The 18859-nt window shown below is 41.7% G+C and overlaps 1 protein-coding gene and 1 long non-coding RNA gene across 4 annotated transcripts in view; one reads left to right on the top strand and one right to left on the bottom strand.

The window, feature by feature from the left end:
* HOPX (HOP homeobox) overlaps positions 1–14326 on the bottom strand; it is a 30744-nt gene extending 16418 nt beyond the window's left edge. Inside the window, exon 1 of one of the 2 annotated variants that reach the window (XM_027057289.2) lies at positions 14023–14326. The gene's annotated coding sequence lies outside the window, so the exon portion shown is untranslated. Of the gene's footprint in view, positions 1–10132; positions 10292–14022 lie in introns of those variants that run through there. The other variant, XM_053217324.1, reaches the window with a different exon arrangement.
* LOC113598775 (uncharacterized) overlaps positions 292–18859 on the top strand; it is a 61396-nt gene continuing 42828 nt past the window's right edge. The window contains exons 1-3 of one of the 2 annotated variants that reach the window (XR_008296310.1): positions 292–4065; positions 10939–14848; positions 16983–17103. This is a non-coding gene — a long non-coding RNA (uncharacterized LOC113598775). The remainder of the gene's footprint in view (positions 4066–10938; positions 14849–16982; positions 17104–18859) is intronic. The other variant, XR_008296309.1, reaches the window with a different exon arrangement.

Raw genomic sequence — 18859 nt, 5'->3', positions numbered from 1 at the left:
TGTGAGCTAGGCATTCAGTGGAGTGTCTCTTGGGTGGCAAGTTGGTAAGAACAGTTTATAAGTTTCACTCTTTCTGAGTTGCAATTTCTTTTTATTTTTTTAAAGTTTATTTTGAGAGAGAGAGCACATTCATGAGTGAGTGGGGGAGAGGGAGAGAGAGTGAGAGAGAGGAAATCACAAGCAGGCTCTGCACTGACAGCCCAATGCTGGGCTTGAACTCACAAACTGTGAGAGCTCACAACTGAGCCAAAGTTGAACACTTAACCTATTGAGCCAATTTCTTTTAAAAATTTTTCTGGAATGGTAAAGCACAAGGGTTGAAATCCGAACCTTAAACACACACACACACACACACACACACACACACACACGCGCGCAAAGCAAAACCTGTCTATATTGCTCCATCATAAGATGTATCTCTGGATGGAACTTTTCAAAACTAACGAGGTGGGGATAGAAGGGTGGAGGATGTCATATCTTAAGCATGTTTTCTCATTAGCACTTCTACATTGTGCGTTGATTTGAATTTAGTTGTTGGTATTTTTTTTTTTTTTTTGCTCATTTCTCACCACCACTTCTCGATTTATCCTTTCATCTATTAATGAGGAAGCATTAATAGATCAGAAGATGAGTAGCGAGGAGTTAAATATAAGTAGGAACAAATACTCTATGAGTTGGTGGGTAGATTTTTCTAGGCTGTGTTGGTGTAAGAGAATAATGACTAAATTGAAATCATTTTAAAATAATTTGAGGGCACCTGGGTGGCTCAGTCAGTTAAGTATCTGACTCTTGATTTCTGCTCACCTCATGATTTCACAGTTCATGAGTTTGAGTCCTGCGTCGTGCTGTGTGCTGACATCATGGAGCCTGCTTGGGATTTTCTCTCTCTCTTCTGCCCTTTCCCCATGTGCACATGCTCTGTCTCTCTCGAAATAGATAAATAAACTTAAAAAAAATAATTTGTTCCTGGGCCTGTCTTCCCCACTAAATTATATGCTCTTCTGTGGGGGGGGGGGGGTATGTCATCTCTTAAACATTTATATCTCTCCAGCATTCATTAGGAGTATCTGGCACTTAATAGGGCTCATTATTTGCTGACCTGAACTTAACCAATTGGCATCTGGCATGACTTGATTTAGGACATAAGTTGGAAAAACACTGTTTTGTATTTTCAACAACCAGGACTGACCATGTTCAAAACCAAAACATTACATTGGAAAAAATAACTTTCCAGCCTTCTAATCTTTTGGTCCTTACTGCCTGAAATAGCATGGAGTAGAGTCCTATCTTTTGAATTGCATACAGAAATCTCATCCCTGCTACAACAATAACAACATATTTATTGATCAATTACTATGTGCCTGGCATAGTCCTACATCTTAGATGCATTAACTCATATAATCATCAGAGGAAGCAGCATTATGGGATAGGCACTCTTACTGTCTCCATTTTATACATGTAGAAACTGATGTAAATGGAAACTTCTATACCTTTCCCAAGGAGATGTATATAACTTTCCCCAAATACAAATGTAGTGAGTGGTAGAGCAGGGATTCAAACCCAGAATGTCTAGCTTCTGCATCTGTGTTCTTAGCCACTACACTGTATTTCCTCTCTGCATTAAGTAGCCATGTAGACCAAAGAACCTTGATGGTGGTTGTGGAAAGAGGAGCAGTAAAGCCAGGTGGTACCTCCTGGGACAAAAGTAAGGCAGTGCCCTGTGTCTACCCTGGCTTCCTGTGGGGTGGAGCCAGCCTGGAAGCAATGTCTCCCTCCCTGTGACATGTTTCGAAACCTTGGTGACCAACATGGCTCTGACCCAGTTAAATGGATTAGTGATTTCAGTTAATACCAGCAGCACCACCAACCAGGCTGGCTTTCTTTTCCACACATGCTCTTCTTTAATTGGTACAGACATAAATTGAAAGATGACATTATGTGAATAATATAGTGTACAAATGAATAGTTTTCGGCATCTGACAGGATGGAATATAAAGGTTGGCTTCAACCAGGCCAGCTGGATCTTAGTGACTATTGCTGCTACCTAATTGCTAGATTTACAGTATCACATTGAATTGATTAAGGAATCTCCTGAAGCTGTTGTTGAAACAAGTTCCTCAGTTGTCTAGACTTTCTACAGCTACTTACAGAAAATAGCAAGATATTATAAAGAGATATTGGAGGCAGTAGTGGGGGCAGGTGTGGGGAGTGTCTGTGAATGACTTCCAGCAGTGAATTAATCATTAACCCTGCACATACAATTCTTTGTGTACACATTGACTTCTTTTCATTGGTAGCCCAACTCATACTCTAAGTCAAAGCTTTGTATGTAGAAACATGGGGAAATAGTTCAAGATAATAATAAAACCTCAGACTTTTTTGTGATATGAAATAAGCAGAATATTGGTCTACCTCCTTCTAAATAAATGGGCAGAGGGCCTGGGTGGCTTAGTCAGTTGAGCATCTGACTCTTGATTTTGGCTCAGGTCATGATCTCATGGTTCATGGGATCAAACCCTGTGACGGGCTCTATGCTGACAGCATGGAGCTTGCTTGGAGTCCTCTCTCTCTCTCTCTCCCCCCACCCCAATAAATAAATAAGCTTTAAAAAGAAAGAAAGAAAGAAATGGGCAAATGAAAGAAGGCAACCCCATTTCTGTAATCTCCTTATAGAAGATCTCCATATTGTAAACAGATTGCTTTTCCAAAAGTCAATCTCTACCATGATTGTTACAAACTCAGAAGAAATTTTCTCTAGACAGAACATGAAAAATTGTAGGTAGAACTCCAGGCTAACCCACAAGAGTGAGTGTAACTAAAATGCTACATATTTGTTACAGAAGAAAAGTAGAAAATAATCCTGTTGAAATATCTTCAAGAAGTTTCATAAGATATCATTTCACTTTGAAAGCAAATACTTAAGAAAAAGCAGTTTTAATTAAGATTTGGCTTACAGAAATGAGGTTCTGTGCAGATACCGAAGGGGTTTTCAGGAAACTTTGAGGAAGTTAGAGGTTTATAGCACAACCCTGATGTATCTCAAGTATCCAGAATAGTCCCAGACACATTGTTGGATGTGCAGTGAATACATATTGAGTGCCTGCTGGTTGAACTTTATTTTCACTTCAGGAACTATGACTTTCCCATCTCTTATAAAGGCACAGTCATTAGAGCTATATTCATGTCATAGATGAAATAAAGAAGGGGAAAGAGGACAAAGGGGAATGTTGAGAAGCACTGATGTGACATGTAGGTTACCTGAAACATAATTAATGATCAATAAAGAAAAACCCAGAGATTACTTTGCATGGTCCTCTCCTCATCCTTTTACCCAAGGCAAAATAAAGAAGGGGATAGGAAAAGTTTTGTGCCTTGCATTTCCTGGGCCAGCCACCAAGAGGTGCTGGCCAGAGCTCTTTGCAGGTGGGAGAAGAGAGAAGCCGAAATAAGATTCTTTTGAGTGTATAGCCTTAGTTAGAGAGGGAGTGTTGTATATCTTTAATGGATTATATGTAGAGGATATATTTTAAATCTTCATTAATGAATGAAAATATTAAACTGGTATAGGATATTGGAAAGAGCACTGGGCAAAGAGTCAGACCTGCATTTCAACTTTTAGCTCCTCTACTTAATAGTCACATCACCTTGGCTGAGTTTCATTTTTTTAAAACTTACTTCTCTTTTCTGCAAAATGTGGTGAAAAACTTTCTTCCTTTTCTATTTACTGTAATTGTGATTCAGTGAGATTCTGCTCAAGAAACAACTTAGAAGACTGTAAAATGACATTTATATTTCCAAAAGTGTAATGATTTATTCACCCAGGAAAGTGAAGATGTTGGGCCAGGTGACCTCTGAGATCATTTCTCCTCTGAAATTCTGATGATCAGCACGGCCTGGGTTTAAATTATCATGTTATTCCTCATCAACAGTTTACTAATGTCACTGACCCAAGAAAGAGGAATGCTGTGGCCCATTACAGGCTATGCCCCTGGTTTGCTGAACAGTTTGTGCCTGGATTCTACTTCAAAGGACAACTGAGGAGCCCATGAAACATTTTGAACCAAGGTGCTTTTTTAATATTCAGCCTATCTGTTAAATTAACGTGACCACATAATTTGCCATCTAACCTAGAACACACATGTGTAAAAGGAGTGCTGTGAGTAATTACATCAAGGCAACAGCATACCTCAAGTGTCCCAGGCAAACCTGGATACTGGTCCCCTTATATGTAAAATGTTAAACTTCTTACTTAAGTGAGGGATAGTAAAAACATTCCTGTTGAATTTAGGTATCTGTACTGCTGTTACAGATAAGCAAGATGCAGTTCTGTTAGAATCTTAGAAGACAGAAACATACATACCTAACCATGGTAATGAACAGAAGGCTGCGTTTTGCTCTTAAGAAAACCTATTGTTGCAGCTTTGTGGTTAAAAATAAGAGGATACACTACAGTTTCAAATTTCCTGACATTTCCTTTTTATTCCAGTTTGAATGGGTAGGATACAAATTTGTCTGATGGGGTGAATATGCTGGGGCCTCTGCCTGCTTTGGGTATTGTTACTATGGTTGTGCTAATGCTTAGTAAGTGTGAATGTTCATTACATCTCAAACAAAGTTTGGCCCTATGATCAAATATAAACAAAGGAACAAATACGGCTTGCACTAGAGATTTCCACCAGGCACAGCCATGTGCTCAGAGCTTTTCAAACCAGATAATCCAGGAGGGGAGAGACTTGTGAAGTAAATTGAATTATCAAATCTCTTTGAAAATGTCTGATGCCCTAATGCACCAGAAATCAGACAAATAGATTTCTGCTAAGGCAGTGGGCAGAGGGAATCTCAATGTTTTCTAAAGAAAACTATTAAACATAAAGAGAAAGTTACACTACTAAGGTTAGAAGCAAATAACAAAAAGATTAACTTTCTAAACAGTTTGTGGACAGGAAAAATGGCACAAGTAAGTCAAAATGGAAGATAATAAATATGCTTTTTATGTGTTAAGTTATTTTACTCATTTGTGGTAACTTATTTGGCTTCCTAATTCTGTTTGATTTAGAACATTAATTAAATTAATTAGATGAATAGGCTTCAGGGTAGGGAGATGTATGTTTGTTACATAGAAGAGGAGGGGTGCTCAAAAATTTAAACACTGATGATAAAAATCATTCTGGTATTTTGTTTATTTATTTTGAGAGAGAGAGAGAGAGTGAGAGAGCATGCGTGTGTACAAGTGGGGGAGGGACAGTGAGAGAGAATCCCAAGCAAATTTCACAAACCAGGAGATCATGACCTGAGCTAAAATCAAGAGTCTGACACTTGACCAACTGAGCCACGTAGGTACCCTGAAATCAGTCCGGTATTTAAAATATCTAATACAGTGAAGGGCACCTGGGTGGCTCAGTTGGTTAAGCATTGGACTCTTGATTTCAGCTCAGGTCTTGATCTCAGGGTCATGAGTTCAAGCTCTGTGTTGGACTCTGTGCTGAGTGTTAAGCCTATTTAAAACACACACACACACACACACACACACACACACACACACACACACACACAAAGGTTCATACTGCAAAGCCACACACAGATAACTGAGAATCAAGTAGAATTGTCCTATTGCTCTGTAGCCATTTAGTCACTTTAGATTTTTTTTTTTCTGAAGAGGTTCTTATTTCTAGTGCCTGACTCTGAAAAGGGGCTGTCCATTTGTAATTCTGGGGACATTTCACCATGATTAATTTTTTGAAAATGTGCACCAGGTTCTACGATATTTTTGCCTGAGCCCTAATTACATAACAAGGAACAATAATTAGGGAGTTTCATGGTATTGCACATGTAGGCCTCTGTAACCTGTCTAATGCAAGCAGCTATAACTTCCTCAGGTTATTTGTACATTTTGAAATGTCTAGAAAAGACTCTGAAGAATGGAATTATCTCCTTGTGCAAACCTACTGGAATCAATTATTTTTTTAATGGTCCAACCGCCATTCTTATTTTATGACTGTAATTAGGTAATGAATAAAATGACATGCACTTGGTACTTTCTGGAGCTCCAAAGTATGCCAAAGTCCAACCATTCATGCTGCTTGTTGCCATGCAACTCAATTATATAGCCCTTATTTTTTTACCCAGTTGAGTTGTTTTTATGAACAGGTGTTCAACTAATGGGACAAACAGAGGGTGTGCGGCTACAGCCTTCTCATTAACATCACAAAATAATTGAAAAAAACAGATACTCCAGAAAGCCCACCTCAGGGGATAACTCTGAATCTAAAGTAGATCGTTTCTCTGAGCATTAGACATGATGATGCAGAAAGGCTGGATGGAACTTCAGAAGACCCACATTCTGCTTCCAGCAATGTCACTTAAATCACCAAGTGACTTTGGATAACTCGGTTGCTTTGAACCTCCATTTCTTCGTCTACAATTGAAGCTCTCCCTACCTACCTATAATAATCCTACCCCTACCTATCTCACAGGTTTTTTTGTAGGATTCAATCAGATGGATTATGTTTATGAATAGCACTATAAATTATAAACACTATATAAATACAATGTATCATTATTAAGGTTCTAATCCCTATCCTGGTGATTCAGGATCTAATGTCTGGCAACTGTGTTTTGCCGGATCTAATGTCCGGCAACTGAGTGCCATCAGGTTTTGCAATCATTAAAATATCAAGATTGAGCCCTGCAAGGGGCTCCTTACTGACAGCATGGAGTCTACTCGGGATTCTCTCTCTCCCTCTTTCTCTGCTCCTCCCCTGCTCATGCTCTCTTTCTCTCTCTCTCTCAAAAAAAAATAAACATTTAAAATATCAAACCATTTTAGGGGTGCCTGGGTGGCTTAGTCGGTTGAGCATTCAATTCTTGATCTTGGCTCAGGTCATGATCTCGAAGTTTGTGGGTTTGAGCCCGACATCTGTGCTGTCAGCATGGAGCCTGCGTGGGATTCTGTCTTTTCCCCACCCTGCCCCTCTCCTACTTACACATGTGTGCCGGCTCTCTCTCTCTCTCAAAATAAATAAATAAACTTTAAAAAATAGCAAAACAGTTTAGAAACTTTACTCAACCTTATGACTAATATGATTTCTTAGAACATTGCATTTGCTTTGTCCAGGTAATCAATGACCAATATAGAGAAATAAAATGCTCCCAGAATTGACTAGCCCAAGTTGAAGAAAATGACATTGAGAAGGGGAGATCACTGAAGATCAAACTCTTTAAGTTCCAGAATATTATTTCAGTCTCTTATTAAAGTCTTAGCAAATTACTAAGGAACTCAGAAAAGCTTCTAAATATTTGAAATACTAGATTAGACCTCGTGAGATCATGTGTCTCCATATCTTATGGACAATTCAGTATAGGTCATCTAGCCTACCCCTTTCCCTTCCCCTGCTCCCCGTCAACCAGATCTAAAGGGTGTTCAACTATATATATGAGTATATTCATTATGGCATGCTTTGTGAGAACTGGAGACAACAGAAATGTCCAGAGGATTCGATAAGCAAAGAGTGCATATAAATAAGAAACCAATAAAAAGCAGTTAGAAACAATGCATTAGAAATATTAGAAATATAACCGGCAACATAGGTAGATCTTAAGAATATGGTGTCAAGAGCAAGAAAGAGGGTGAATGAGAGAAAAAATAGAAGGAGATGTAAAACCTAAGAACCTAAGAAGGGTCTTGCGTGTACTACGAATTAAGGAATACGTTAACATGAGCCTCAAAACAAAACAAAGACTTTAAAAATTAAAGGGTTATTTGACTGCCCCATCTTTCAGACCTTACCTGTATAATTCTTTCTAAGGTATTTTTTTGCATAATGAGGGACTACTTCCTGACTCACTCAATACCCTTCATGCTGCAGCCCCCACCAATATCTGGGCTTGGTTTGTCTACTCTCAGCTGTCCAGGTGATGGTTGACCTCCATGACCACCCTCCATGCTTTTCAACACCATCATCAAATCGGTTTCTAGTCTTGTCCAAGTTAAATAACATCAGACCCTTTTGCCCCTCCTTATGGATTTGGTTTTATTATTATTTAGTCATCTAGGAGTTTTTCTGAGCTAGTTCCAAGGACTCTCCTCCTTTTTAAATTGTGGAACCTGAACCGGATATAATGTTAATGAAAGAGGAGAGGACCTCCCACTTTCTCCAGTCCTGCTTCATACACCCCAGTGCCAGCCATCTCCAAAGGATGCTGTTCTACCCCCCAGAAAGAGCACGAAGAATACATAATAAAGGGTTAGACACTTACAGGCATAAGTAAAATTAAATTAAAGTTCTTTTCTAAAATATATTTCACTCCTGGGAACCAGTAGACTAGAAATTTGGAAAGGAGTGAGGGGATATAAGAGCTAGGGACATTGTTTATATACGTTTTCTTAGGGAGAAACCACACAGGAAGGAAATGAAAGTACATCAGTGAAGACTAGACTATCTAAGCAGATCTGTCATTTCCTTAAGAATTCCAGGAAACTTCCATCGTGATCCTCTAGATCTACTGGCTAGAATGACAGCTATTAGTTTCGTGCCCAGTATATACTAAGAGATTAGAACAGATCAGTGTCTGCTTTAGATTGTTTCTGGTTTTGTTTTAACATCAAAGTACAGAGTAGTTCTGAAAGATCTGGCTGGGTTTTCATGTTTGGTCACATTGTATCAAAACTTCCAGAAACAAATTATAATAAGTTATATGAGGTTGGGTAAAAATTAACTTCTCTATTTTTAAAAGAGCTTCTATCATTATCCAAACATGGCCATAAGCTAACATTAGACCCTGAAGCAAATAGAGTAACTTGACCTTGTGATGAACAATCCCCTGAACCCCTAGCATTCATGTTGAACTTCTCTTTGGCAAGCCAGTATAAATCTACCAGCTCTCCGTCTGGGCTGTACAGATACAGTGCTTCCCACAGGGAACCTGAGTCACAGAGGGAGTGAGTGACTTGGCAGAGAGGCCAGAATGAGGTGTGGGGAGGCCTGGGTTCCAGACCCAGCTCAGCCACCAACTAATCCTGAGATGCAGGACAACTCACTTTACTCTTGATCTTTCATGTATTGTATTCACATATAGTTTATTGCTCAGGCCAAGTCTTTTTTAAAGTGAAAGGGGTGTTATTAATAATCCACTGGGACAACTGATATTTCCGGCTCCCTCTGGCTTTAAAATTCCATTACAGCTGAATTAGAGCTGAAAATAGGACCCAGGTTCCTGAACATGAGACCCGTCTTCTGCTCCCCAGGCCAGGCTGTCCTCTGCAGGACTTGTTTACACAGGGATTCTGTGAAAGAGTGTTCAACATATCGCTTGAAGATTGATGAAGGGAGTTTCCCAGCAAATAGAAAGGATGGGCTGACTTGTACCTGTTTGGTCATGTATCCACACATGTATGTTCAGAAACAACAGTACTGGATGCCAAATCCACATCAGGGGCATTGAAAGGTAGAGTGGTCAAGGGAGCCAGGGCCAGGAAGAGAGCAGGTGCACCACCCCCCTGCATCAGGAGAAGCCCTCTTTTTGCAGCCTCAAGCCAGGTCTCCACCAGCCTGCCCAAGGCGAGCAGACAGGATGGGGGACGGGTGTGGTCCAGGGGCTGCCTCAGGATCCTCAGGTGCTGGTTTTTAAGTAGACAGGATAGTACTTTATAAATCACTGTGGGCCATATGCCACCCTTCTGCCAACAACTTCATGTTTGCATACTTCTGTTGACCATCCCCATTCACTTGGCTTTTTAAAAGTTTGAGGAAGCCATCGACAGCATCTAAAAATTAATCTGGGTTAGGTCATGACACAGGCTTAAAAAAAATGTCCAAGTGAACTAAGCCATTCCACACTAAGAGGATTTGTGAAAACAAAGGTGAAATGTTCAAAGAAAACCCATCCAATGAAGCCAAAAATTCTGTCACTGTTATACAAAGCTATTTTACCAGTTGTGCAATCATGCCACTCATTTAAAAAAAAAATTATTTTTGGTGAAACTCTGAATGGCAAGAGGAGGAAACATCAGGCTTCCAAACAACAGCATTGGACCAGTGTTGGCGGCCACCCTGATGCCAATAGCCTAATCCTTTCCCCTGAGCTTGAGTGCCCCGTGTCTCCCCGTCTCCCAGGAGTCAGGATGGTGCTTAACCTTCTCCCTCCTCACCTTGCTGCTTCACTCACAGATGAAGCCAGAGGGCTCTGGACTCCTGGCTGCCTGCAGACTCTGCTTCCCCAGAGGAAGGTTAATTACATACCTGGCCACACCCCTCTTTAGGGACAAGACGTACCACATGCAGCTGCCACTTGCCAGCAAGAGCTTTCCAATTTCAGCTTTCCTAATGGAAGAAAGGGCTATGGAGGACCCAGAGTTACAGGAACTGAGGGCACCTCTTGCCTCAAGCTGCAGTACTGAGTCCCCAAGGAAGGAGGCCCTTGTCCCTAAGGCTAGGCAAGCTGCCCTGCCAGTGCCAGCCTTCCATGCAGAAGAGGAACTAGGTAATAATTATAAAGCCCTGTGAGCAGAATTTCTTGACATTTTATCTCCACTGTAGTGTCTTTAAGGTGGCTCTCTGTTTCCCAGAAAGATAAATGCTACCATCTCCAATGAGCACAAAATGCAGTGAACAAAGAATAGACAAATTCAGGAAAAGCATTCTGTGAGGCCCCACAGTCTGTAGGGAATTCCCTAAGGGATGTGATTTGAGGAATTCTACGGCAAACCCCCAATCTTGGTATATTTTCCCCCATCAGGTTGCTTGGAAATTTTTAGGGATTATATATTTCGCCTAAAACTTTGATTCTCCTGATTGCCCCAAATGGTAATTATGTTTATATAACATTTCAAAGAATTCCCAGATATGTTATCTTGCTAGAATCTAGTTAATATACTGGGCGGTGAGGAGGACATAACTCATTAAAACAATTATTGTGTATTAACATCATAACTTTAGTTAGTTTTCCAGAGATGGATAAGCAAAGCCCCAAGGGGATGAGACCCTGGAAATCAGACATGTTTGGATGAGAAGAGAGCTGAGAAACCACCTAAAACCTGGCTAGCTGGCCCAGGCAGAGCAGGTGAGATGTGTGGTCCCATGGGCACCCCTGCACCCACACAGGAACCAAGGTGAGAGACAGACAGAACAGCAGTAGCCACGAAGACAAACTTCACCCACTCACGCTTCTGCCTGGGGCCAACCTGGAAACCACAATGAAGAGCCCCTGTAGTGCCAGATAGACTTGTCCCAATGCTGAGAACTGTGCCAGTTTCTAAAGTAACAACTTGCCCCTGTCCCCCACAGAGCGCCTGGTGCCATCTGCTGAGATTCTTTCAGTAAGTATTATCTGGCTTATACCAGATATTTTTGAGGGAACAAAAGGAAGCTTTCGTTTTGAAACATCCCTTCTCACGTGTTAGCACAGTCCTTAAATAATGCACCTTTGAGGTTCTGAGTAATTCTTCCTGCTGTCAGCCCTGAGCGTGTCTGGATGCCAAGAATTTGCTTGAAATGCACGGGATGCCCTATCCTAGCTTGAGCTGAAAATGTGGTTTTGAGGACCCAGTAGCGTTGAGATCCTGTTGCTGTCCTCCCTGGGTTCTGGGACCCAGTGGCTGTGTGGTCAGGGGCAAACCCACCCTCTCTCTGGGCTTCTCTGTCCTCCTGTGTCAGGGAGGAGTTTGGATTTGACTGCTTCTCATTCCTGGCTGCACATTAGAATCACTTTAAAAAACAATGCCAGGACTGCGCACCCAGGAATCCTTACTTAATTGGTTGGGGTGTGGCCAGTCCTGAGTATTTTTAAAAACAGTTTTCCAGGTCTGCAATTGCTGAGTTAAATGATCTCTGGAACCTTCCAGGTTCTATAAAAGTCCAAAATCCTGATAGTCTTGTCCTCCATTGTATTTATTGAATTAATTTTTTCCCAGACATATTTTTTTTTAATTTTCAGTATGTTACATAGGCTAATTTTTAGAAATACCTTTAATCATATACAAATGATATATTATTAAAGTATTGTTTGTTGGGGTATAATGGCATATAATACTGCATGTGTCTAAAATATACGATCTGATATATTTTCACATATAAGTAATAGTTACCACAATCACAATAGTGAACATACCCATCACCCCCAAAGTTTTCCATGCCCCTTGGTGATCCTCTTACCCCTTTTCTCTCCCATCCTCTTCCCCAGGTAACCACTGATCTGCTTTCTGTTACTATAGTTTGCATTTTCTATCATTTCATACCAGTGGAATCATACAATATGTACTATTTTTCACTTGGCTTCTTTTTTAAAAATATTTTTTTTATATTTTAGATAGAGAGAGACTGAGCACAAGTGGGTGAGGGGCAGAGAGAGAAGGAGACACAGAATCCGAAGCAGGCTCCAGGCTCTGAACTGTCAGCACAGAGCCTGACACCGGGCTCAAACTCACAAATTGTGAGATCATGACCTGAGCTGAAGTCAGACGCTCAACCAACAGAGCCACCCAGGCGCCCCTCGCCTGGCTTCTTATTATGTCCTTATACTTCAGATATCAAGCTTTTTGAGAACAGGATCCACCTTTTATTTCTTTTCTCTTCCTCCAGGACCCCAGCTTATCTTTGCCCCAAGAAACCCTTTAGCCATTATTTGCTTGATGGGAATCAGACCTTTATGACCTTAGAAGTGAGCTTCAGTTTGGTGTCCAACCCCCTGCTGCTTCTCTGTAGGTTCCTAGTCAGCAGCTTCAGCTCAGTGTAAAAATAATGCATTAGCTTAAATGCATTCATTTGGGGTGCGTGGCGTTCTAGGGCTCCAGAAAATGAGTGTTGTGTGTCAAGGTATGTGTTGAGGCAGGGGCAACTACCTGGGCAAGGTCCTTGGCTTTCACCGATTCTTAATCACTAGATTTTTTTTTTTTTTCAGAGAGAGAAGAGAAAGAGAGAGAGAGACCGGGGTGGGGAGGGGCAGAAAGAGAGTGGAGCTTGACTTGGGGCTCGATCTCACTACCCCGAGATCATGATCCCAAGATCACCTGAAATTGGACACCCAACTGACTGTGCCACCCAGGCGCCCCACCAGATTCTTGACCCAAAAGGAGGAACTATAGAATTTATGTCATGCTTTAGTTCTATTATAATCCTATATATATTTTACAAATATGATGTCTAATCGTAACTCCTCTACGTCTGTCCCCTCTCCTCCCTAGCCCCTCTCCTTTGTTTTGTTCTCTGCCTGCTCTGATTATACTCTCCCTCCTTTGCTAAAGATCCAATAGGCCTGTTGAGTGGCAGTGCGGCTCCACAGGAACTTTTTGCCTGGCCCTTCTCTTTAAGACCTTCTCACCTAAGTCATGTGGAGTGTTGTGCCTCTTTAGTCAATGATTCTTATTCCCCTTTGTTTAGCGCATTCCCCGAATACCTGGATACCCATTGTGCTCAAATATCACAAACCTATATTTCCTCAAAACCCAGAGCATGGGATTCCTTTTTACCTTAAGCAAGATCAGTGTTTGCATTGTTGTAAATTAGTATTATAAGAACCGGACCTAACAAGAAATAGCACTGCAAATTCACAATTGAACCACCTCTACTTAATCCAGAGATAGCCCCTCTTATCCCCCTATATAAAACACACAAAAAAATTTTAATAATACTGTGTCTGATTTTAGACTGAGATGAATAATAGCAACATCAGCTTCTAAATGATAAATCCCTATGTATCTGGCACAGTCACACAAACAGTGGTTTCCAAGTGGCTTCCAGAGATAGGAGAGAGCAAGAAAAACATCTTACCTTCTGGCCAAAAGGCCAAAATAGACTCTACCTTGCTCCAAGTCCACCTCAACCCCTTGCATGTTTGCAAGGGTCTGATATACTACACCCAGCAATGTTCTCTGGCTCCCTGCTTGGGACTAACTCTTAACTTTTATTCTCCCTTTCACCTCTATGCTTCCCCAGCAGAATAGTGGCTATGGGAACTATAACATTTCAGTCCAGTTTCTACACAATCTCATTCCTCTGCAATAAAGGCAAACCTCTGAAAGTTACTTACGTGGCAGTGGCAAAGACAAGCCCTGGATTTGGAAGCTGAGTTTGCTGATGCCAGCCCGCTTAAATAGCTGGGTTGGCTGACGCAGGCTGTTGATAGCACGTTTATTTACGCCTGTGAGTGCACGCTCAAGCAAGGACCTGAAAAACCTGCGGTGTGGGCAGGAGGAAGGCAGCTGAAAGTATGCCGAAGTTACATCTCTCCTGGTTATTCAAGTTTGATATGCAGGCGGTGACTTCTGAGTTTTCATGGAACTTTCTCAGCACCACCTTCTTGTGCCTGATCTCTTTCTTAGCCAAGTAAGACTCTTCAACCAAGATTAGATGGGAGATGCTGCTGAGTGAGGAAGGAAGCAACAAAGGACCCTGAACCCCTGCACCAAGTTCCTTATTTTGAATGGGCTTCCAGTTAGATGTTGCCTCATTTTAAACCATAGGCTTGGTGAGGTTGATTTCACAGCCCTGTGGGCTGGATGCCAAGCTAAGAGCTTGGACAATTGCCCAATTGATGAAAAGTTGTTTTGTTGTGTTTTGTCTCCAGGCACAGAATGCACAAATAAAGAACAGTTATAGGGGAGGTTCAGCCTGGGATGATACAATTTTAGGTCCCCTTCAGAAACTATTTTGATTTCTTTCTTCTGCATCTGTACTTTCCTCCTGACTTCCCCTCCCCTTCCTTTGTTAATGAAATTCCTATCTAAGAGTTGAAAGATTCCCCATGAGAGCTCAAATAAAAAGCCAGTGTGTGAACAAGCCTGTGGGAAGATGCACTCCAAATGGGAGAGAGTGTGCAGTGGTTCGTGTGACCATCAGTGGAAATGTTTCTGAAGGTGAGGGTATGTGTGTGGGTGTGGGGACCTGGTTAGTCGATGTTTACCTGTATTTTTATAGCTAGATATGGCAGTTAATAGTCAATTTCAGCATGCTAAACACATTAGGTGGGTATGATTTTGAGAGGATGAAGGAAAGGAGACAGGGTTTGGTGAGATCATTTATGGGAGTATCTGTGTGTATTTGCTGGTACGTAGCACAGACTATAAGTGCCATCCAGATTTACACAGCCTATCTTCTTCACTTCACTGGAGAAAGAAAAAGCCTACTTGATTCTCTTGGGAACAGCAGCCGAATGTGAAAGAAGAACAGCAATCATTAAGAAAATTTCTTTCTCTCTTGAAAAAGGGGGTAATGGTGATAAAACATGTGTGGGAGAATAGTGGAGACAGGGGGCCTAGCCTATCCTAACCCTGGTTACCGGAAGAATTCTTTTGTTTCCTGCCTAATTCATTGCCTAACTTTTGACTGTTCTATGGCCAAATCTGGATTCTTGCCTCCCAGATTTCTTGAATGTAGTGTTTATCTCTTGTTCATCTTTTGACACCCATAGAGCCTGGCACAAATTATTATGACAGTGACAATGACGATAATGATGATGGTGTCCGGGTTTACACTTGGGGCTGATTTGTATCAATATTTAAAAAGTTGCTTCAGAATGTTTGCAACTATCCTTATTTATTTGTTTATCATTAATCTTCCAGAATGTGATTTCCATGACCTCAATGTCCTTGCCTGTCTTGCCCACTCTTGTAACCCCAACACCCAGCACTGTGTCTGGTGCATAGTAGGTGCTCAACAGATCTGTGCTGTTTGCTTAGTTTCTAAATTCTTTTGAAGGCTGTGCCACCCAAAAGACAGAAGTTCTGGAATTGGCAGTCTCATCTTGAGCCACACATTTTTCTTTTGCTCTTGCATAATGTGTTGGCTTTAAGCTATTCCTCTTTATCCAGTGTATCATGGAGATGAAACTAAAAGTGGCAGAAACCATAGGGCAGTTTTTACATCACTAAGAACTCTGCAGGTATGTGGTTTCAGGTTGCTCAGTGGTGCAGTGAGGTCACCAAGAACCCAGGCTTTTTCTGTATTTCATTTTGTAGTCTTCAGTGTGAGAGCATTGCCTCCCACCATGGTGGCAAGGTTGATACAGCAGCTTGGTGTATCACATCATTAAATGAAAAAAAAAAAAAAATCAAAGACAGGTAGGAAGGGAAATGAGCTTTCTCCTTAGTATCCCTCTATGTTTGTTAAAGAGAAAAATCTTTCCAGAAGCCATTAGCAGACTTCCAGTTATGTCTCCTTGTGGAGAACTGGGTCAGATGTCCACTACATGGGCTAAATCCATCATCTGCAAAGAGGAAATGAATCAGGCTGACCGTTGTTCATTTTATGGGCCCCAGGGAAGGACCTACCTTTTCCAGAAAAATTCCTGGTATCTGAACAAAATCAGGATTCAGTTAACAGGGTAGAAGTAGAACAGTGCTACCAACAATACTGCCAGTCTAAGAAATCCTTGAAAGTCTGATAAGCTGAACTGCATTGGTGCGTGGGTGCCAGTCCTGGCTGTGGCAATTGTGCTTCATTCTATTGGTTCTCTATCTCCGTGTGCTTTTTTTTTTCTTTAATGAGAAAAGCTAACTTTGACTCTTAGCAAAATTGAAGCTATTTCAACAACTCCAAATAAGGGAAGTAGCTGGTCACAGTGATTTTTTGTCTACAGGGTTAGATTATCAGTCTGTGTCACCACTGATTTTCTCCATAACCAAGGAATTGCATATAATCTAGCAGCCTCTTCTCCCATGTCAGATGGGATTGATGATGTTGTTGATTTCTTAGAAACATTGAGTCTAATACTACAACTCATCATAAAAAGGTTGCCACACAGTCTATGAGGGTTTAAGATTCATTTCCTGTTCCTCTTCTTGTCTATTATATTTCTGTGGGATTTCCACACGTTTGCATCTATCTCTGCCTGGGAGCTCCAGCTCCTGCTTCAGGTTTGTAAACTAGAAACATATGGCTGATATTGCAATTCTCACATAATTTTTTTTTCTCTCTCTCCTGGTGATTAGCAAACTTCAAATTGACACCTGCATGTGGATAATTTTGTTTTCCTGTTCTTCACTGTTCTAGACGTTTTCCTTGGTGGGCTTCAGGAACTCTTGTGTCCATTGTCACAGATCAAGAGAATTAGGACAGAGGATGCCGTGAGCTAGATGTTAAGCTCCAAGAAAAGAACAATGTATGGGAAATGGTAGGTGCTCCATAAGTGTTTGTTGAGTGACTGGAAGAATGGTGGAAAGGAAAAAGGATGGTCTTCTGAATCATGCAGGCTTAGATTCCAGTCCCACCTCTGCTACTTACCATCTCTATGAGCCAGAGCAAGTTATAAAACTTCTCTCAGACTCAGTTTCCTCATCTATAAAATAGGAATGATGATGCTTAACTCATAGGTTTGCCATAAGGACTAGAGATATTACATGTAGAGCACTTAGCATAATGCCTAGAACATAGCATATGCTTAATAAATGGTAATGGTTACACTATGAAGCCCAAGTCATTTGTAAGACCTACACATGGTAGGCACAAAATAGTGAACCTAAACCCCCAAGTGCTACAGCAAACAGGAGTGTTTGGAAGAGCTACATAGAAGGCAGTGATACCTGGACAGTGAGGCAACTACTCTTTTTCTACTCAAAACCACAGATCACCAAAGTGCACAGGCCCATTTGATGACTGAGGAGCATACAATGGTAGAGGGAGAGAAAAGCGATTCCCTGGGGAATAGAAAACTACCAAAGACATTTAAGAAAATTTGTCATAAGGGATATAAACCTCCCAAGGGCCAAAACTGACTTGTACAGAAACAAGTTAGGAACAGGGGTAACCAGAGCATAGAAGCATACCTGCTGAAAGTTCTGCCCCCAAGGTGTGAACTTGCAGACAGAGAGACTGAGAATCTCATCCCATGTGCAGATGGTGTGGAAGTGCCGACTCCCAGCCCCTTCCTGGGTCTAGCCTAGCTGGGAGGCAAATAGGGGAAGTAGCAGAGGATCAGCAATGACAGATAACTTGGATGCAGAAAAGGATGTCGGCTAACCTAGGTAGGAGATGTTTCCCTTGGCTGCTCCTGACAGGAAGTTCCACAAGTTCCCTGGTGAGGAGGGACTGGGAGTTCTAGCACAACCACACTCTGTAGTCTTTATAGTTTGCTGTAGACTGGTCATGATTACATCACTCTTTCAGTGAGCTGTAGGTATTTCATTCCAAGTGTGGGTTCCATCATCTTACCTAATCCACCTGTTGTCCTTGTGGAGTCCCGAGTCAGTGGATGGCTAGGACTTAGGATGCTGTGGCCCATTCACAGCACCCACTGCAGAAGGTGCCTGGGGAAGGCTGTTTCGACTGGTGTGGTCCATGTCACCTTTGCTCTTTGATTTGAAAATCACAATTTTTTTCACTCGAATTTGTTTCACCCAGAGTCTAATGAACAGGGAGGTCACAAGCACTGTTTCCCCTAGAAACCCCATTTATGCTATTGGTCAGAAGAGGGGAAGGCCCTTGTAATGGGGAGCATTGACCATCTATGGAAGGAGGGGGAGGGGGCATCAGTCCTCACCCACCAAAGCTCTGAATGCCTCTACCTCAGCTCCTTTCCCTCAGCATTAGGACTCACTGCTGCCAGCAGGAGCTGTGGGGTGACATTCTCAAGAGGGGTGGGGGTGGAGCCTCACCTAAGAGGCAGCTCTTCCATGAGTGACAGGAAGGTATTGCAGGTTGGGGCCACCTCAGCCTGATTGTCATCCCCTAACATACAGAGTGAGGAAAGAGAGTCCCCACGCCCATGAAGTTTCAGGGATGGGCCTTGTGCTTTTAGAAAGCAGCGGGTGGGGAGCTAGGGTGAAAAAAAAAAATCAGTCGGTAAAAACTTGCCTGACTGGGCATCAAACACAGGCACAGTCCATGCTACCAAGCACCACACAGCAAGACCTTTGTGGCCACTTCTCAGG

Source organism: Acinonyx jubatus, chromosome B1, assembly GCF_027475565.1.
Source record: "Acinonyx jubatus isolate Ajub_Pintada_27869175 chromosome B1, VMU_Ajub_asm_v1.0, whole genome shotgun sequence".
NCBI classification, from domain to species: Eukaryota; Metazoa; Chordata; class Mammalia; order Carnivora; family Felidae; genus Acinonyx; species Acinonyx jubatus.
This window is presented reverse-complemented; position numbering and strand designations above follow the sequence as displayed.